This window comes from Pinus tabuliformis, chromosome 4_1, assembly GCF_031772625.1.
Source record: "Pinus tabuliformis cultivar Carrire ecotype Pingquan chromosome 4_1, CPIR1, whole genome shotgun sequence".
Taxonomy (NCBI): Eukaryota; Viridiplantae; Streptophyta; class Pinopsida; order Pinales; family Pinaceae; genus Pinus; species Pinus tabuliformis.
In genome coordinates, this window is record NC_142303.1 from 487,829,931 (window position 1) to 487,835,312 (window position 5,382).

The window sequence follows — 5,382 nt, forward strand, 5'->3', positions numbered from 1 at the left end:
ACTAACGAATATATTCTCAAATTTTCTTAACAATAATAATTATCACATAACTGAACCATAGCTTTATTATATTATATTAAGGATTTATATAGTGCCTGGTGAGAATAACACAGCATCATCAGATTCTCTTGCTCGGAGAATCATGTGAGACGCTTTATTGACACAAACGTAAACATAGATATACGTATGAGTAGACGTTGACATAACTAAAAGCTGTACTGCTCGTAGCGGATGAAACAATCAGTTAGCTGAACTCGAGCACCGATGGCGTTGTCGCAAATGTTTCTAATGCGGCCGCCAAGGTTTTTAAGGCAGGCGGTGCAATCAGACTCAGAGATTCCCTGACTGCAAATCCCACGGCCATAGGCGCTGGGCGAGCCTGCTCGCGACGCTTTGTAGTCGTAACCGCTGGAGGCAGTGTTTCTCTCTAGATCTACGAGCAGGGATCCGAGAGTACTAAAGAAAGGACTTCCGCTTTGGATCTTCTGCGTGTTACACGCAGACGATAAGAATTTTGTTTTGGGCTTGCCTACAGCAGTGCCCACCATCAGGGCTACTACCATTACAGGGATGGCTGTGTATGAGTAGGATTATGGATAATATCTGTCTGTCGATTATGGGCCGAAGGATAATATCTCTCTGTGGATTGTGAAATGCTCGAAGGATTATGGATAACATATGTCTGTGGATTATGGGCCGAAATGCACGAGTCATTCTAGCTGCCTGGCCGCTTGTCCTGACTATACCGTTGCCCCCATCATGAGTGCCACTGGAGTGGGCGCAAATTGCAATGACGACCACATCCTCTTTCGAGAGGACCAACAAATAAGCCCTCTCAACCACGTCCTCTTTCGAGAGTATCAGTAAAGATGCGTAAAAATATTATAAATTATTTGACACGATATTTAATAAACCAATGGGCTGAGAGGCCTCCTACTTCACGCTTCCAGAATTAGCATGCTGCTTAAGATGAAAGAAATGGTATACAATTTCATAATTAGTATGGAGACGATATTTATATATATATATATATATATATATATATGTGAGAGGCTCAGAGTGAATCTATTAATCACATACAATTACAACTCTCCACTTGTAAACCATTTCTGCATTTCTTGATTTGTTTATGCTTTTCTTTCGGTCGAGCCATTTCCGCATTCCCCATTCAGTGAGTCAGCCCGCATTATAGGGTTACCGCTCAATTCAAACGATCTCCCGCATTAAAGAACAAGAAGTATAATGGCGACAAACATTAGAGCAGCAGACCAAACCGGAGAAGAACATCTATAGAGAACATCTGCTGTAGAGTTTGGTTACACAAATTAGCTTTTTACGATTATGTCGATGATGGATGGACGATTTTACTCGAACATCTGCTGTAGTGGTACCGCTCGATACCTGGGAGCACACAGTTAGACGCTGCTAGCCGATACGGGGGAAAAGAAATTGATCCCTACATCCTAAGTTAATAAATCTATACTATGAATATAAAATATTAAAAATACTATACTAAATTAAAAATAAAATAAATTTAAATTTTTAATCACAAATAAATCTATACTATGAATATAAAATATTAAAAATACTATACTAAATTAAAAATAAAATAAATATAAATTTTTAATCCCAAAAAAGTTTGGTCCATAAATTTTCTTAAAAAGATTAACGTTGGAATAAAATTAATAAGAACACGAGAGAAACTAAAGCAAGATCTACTAATTACCATATTATCGTAGGGTTAAAAGGAATATAAGATATTTTATTACTTTTATGAAAAGTAATAAAATATATTTTCAAAGGCTTATGTTATTAAAATTGTGCTTAAGTATCACTTGAAGTATACTTTGAAGGGAAATTATTGTTAAAAAAAAAAAAATTGTAGAGGAGAGGAATCTACTTAGGAAATCACAATTACAAGAAGGCTTAATTAAAATACATAATTCAGTGCGAAAGAAATAATGTAAAAGTAATATTGTTGGGGTAAATCTACTTGTGTTAATTTAAGACCATTTAGCAACATAACATACTTTTGATTATATTTCAGAACATAGGAAAATACATTCGGGTGTTAAGAAAAAATATCTTAATGCGATTTAGGGTTCACCACGGTTGGGGAGTAACACACAGTTACCTCTCTTTTCACACGCCCACCACTCCATGATTTTCATTTTACCTCTCACATTCACCCTCTCAACTTTGCAAATTACTTTTACATTCATATCTATACAAAACATACATTTGACTCATTAATTCACAACAAAGAAAACATTAATACACAACATGGGCTAATTTACATAATAAATGGTTTTCTGAACTTGCAGGTGTTGTGGAGTGTCGGAAATAGTGGCGGAGTGAATATTTGCCCTTAAATATTTACCCAAATTGATTAAATGTCTTAAACTCTATGGTGTGTTGCAGAATGGTCAACCATGTATTTTTGCTAAGACTTTAGTCATTCCACCTACAAACAAAATTGCAACTTGCAAAAATACTTCTAACAAGTATGGTCGCTGTCAAAGTGTTTAGGATGGTGGTTGGGATTCATATTTCCAACGCCCCCGTTAATCACAACTCTCGCCATGGAAAATTCCCAAACAATCTTTTAAATAATCAAAACTTTCAAGTGTCAATGACTTTATGAAAATATCAACAAATTGTTTTGTGACCTGCAGTGCTACAACACAATTTCATCATTGTTAATCAACTGTCTAATAAAATGATATTTAGCATCAATATGCTTGGTCCTCTTGTGAAAGACAAAATTCTTTGATGATGAAAATGTGGAAGTGTTGTCGCAGAAAATAGTTGCCATGCCCTCTTGGTCATGGCGAAGATTCCTCAACATCCTTCTCATCCAAACTGCTTGACACATTGTTGTTGTTGCAACGACATATTTAGCTTTTGATGTCGATAATGCAACTATGAGTTCTTTCCTGGGGGCCCATGAAATGGCTCCACAACCCAAATTAAAAACATATCCTTACGTTTTCTTTTTGTCATTGACACTTCCTGCCCAATCACTATCAGCGTAACCAACTAACCTGAAATCATCTCTTGTGGTGTACAAAATACCATACTATTTTGTCCCATTGACATACCTTAGAATCCTTTTCGTTGCTTGCCAATGTGTTGCATTGGGTGTCTCCATGAACCTCGACACCAAACTCCCTGCATACACTATATTCGGCCTACTGGCGGTCAAATGCATCAAGCTGCCTATCATGCTTTGTATAATGTTGTATTGACATTGTTGCTGCAATCTTGTTTTCTCAACTTCAACCCCATGGCAGTAGATTTGGTGTGGGCTTGTTGTTTTTCATATTAAACCTCTCCAAAATGTCAGCTACATAATTTTCTTAAGAAATAAAATTTCTATTTTTGGTTTGCTTCACTTCTATGCCCAAAAAATACCTTAACAACCCCAAGTTAGTCAGTTCAAATTCACTCTTCATGAATTCTTTGAAATCAGTGATGAGGAAATCATCACTACCTGTAAAAATTAAAGCATCTACATATAAGACAACAATAAGAATCTTACCATCCTCACTACCAATGCAAACATCTCTGCATAATCTCTTCCATGTTGCTACTTGTATCCTTTGACAATTAGCCTTTCTTTATGCCTTTCAATCTTACCATCGATATTTCTCTTGGTCTTATAGACCCACTTCACTCTAATGGCATCTTTTCCTTGCGGAAGGTTCACTAACTCGCATGTCTCATTCTTTTCTATTTCTTCTATTTCTTCCTCCATTGCCGCAACCCATTCTTATACTTTGACTACTTCCTCAAAATGGATTGGGTCATCTACATGACAAAACAAAGGAAACAAGGAGTTCAGACAAGCACTACTATCGACATCATCTTGCTCATAAATCTCATTTAAATTTCTAAATTTTGGTCTTCTTGTGCTTGCTGAAGATGGCCTTGACATGTTACTTGGTGTTTCGCTTTGTGGCGTGCATGGAGAAGCACTTGCTTGACTCTGTGACATAGTCCTATTATTTGTTGATGGTGTTGTTTGTGGCGTGCTTTGTTGCACTTGAATAGGAGTAGAGGGAGTCGTTGTTGAGGAATTACTCATTGTTGTTAATTCCTCTTTGTCCTCATGTGGCATACATGGTTTGGCATTGACTTTCCTCTCTAAAATTCCATCCCATGCTTCCTCTTCTATGAAATGCACATCTCTGCTAATTATGACGTTCTTCATTGATGGATTGTAGAGCTTGTATGCCTTGGATTCATCACTATACCCAAAAGATATGCATTTCTCACCCTTCCTCAACTCATCCAGGATATGTGCATATGTCACACATCCAAAGACTCTCATGTGAGTGAAACTATGCTTTCTTCCACCCCATGCCTCTTCTAGAACTACGTTCTAGACGTTTTTGGTTGGACATCTATTTAAGGTATATGTTGCACAAGTGACAACTTCATCCCAATAATCATTTGGAAAATGATTTGCCTTCAACATACTCCTTTCCATTTCCATAATGGTCATATTATTCCTTTACGCTACACCATTTTGCTGAGGTGTATACCTTGTTGTAAATTGCTTGTGAATTCCATGTTCCCTAAAAAATCAAATGAAATAATTTAAGATGTATTCACCACCTCTATCATTCCTAAGGACTTTGATGTAGTGTCCACATTGCTTCTCAATAAGAGCCTTGTATAGGCAAAAGCACTCAAACACTTCACTTTTATGTTTTATGAGATAAACCCATGTCTTCCTTGTGTATTCATCTATGAAGGTCAATAAATAGTGGTTGCCACCAATTGATGATGTTTGCATTGGTCCACATAAATCTGAGTGGGCAATCTCCAAAGTTTCCTTTGTGCTTATTGACTTTCCTGCTCGAAATGTCTCTCTATGTTGTTTTTCCAAGACACATCCTTCACGTAGGTTGTCCAGTTTCAATATGAGTGGAAATCCCTTCACCATGCCTTTTTTATGCAACAAATTCAAACCTCTAAAGTTGGGACGTCCAAATCTCAAATGCCATAACCAATTTTCATCTTCGACCTTTGCTTGGTAGTTCACCCGTGTAACAACTGCAAATTTTCTTTCATCCTCTTGTGAGTTCATTGATAGTTGTGCTTCTACACCTCATTTCTCCAAATATGATCTTATTTTTAGGGGTAACATTCTATTGCTCGTCATCTCAACCTTTGCAATCAGCTTTCTCCTTGGAGGGTTATCCAAAATTATGCACACATCATTTTCCAAAAAGTCATTGTAGCCCTTTTGCATGAGTTATTCAATGCTTATGAGGTTATTCTTCAAACCAAGGAGAAAGTAAACATCTGAGATGTACTTCTCCTCTCCCTTCTTTGTTCAGATATTAATTCTTTCTTTGCCCATGTCAGAGACTT

General features: G+C 36.9%; 1 pseudogene; it reads right to left on the minus strand.

Moving 5' to 3' along the window:
- Nucleotides 1–206: 206 nt before the first annotated feature.
- LOC149176635 (antifungal protein ginkbilobin-like protein pseudogene) lies at nt 207–563 on the minus strand (annotated as a pseudogene).
- Nucleotides 564–5,382: the final 4,819 nt, after the last annotated feature.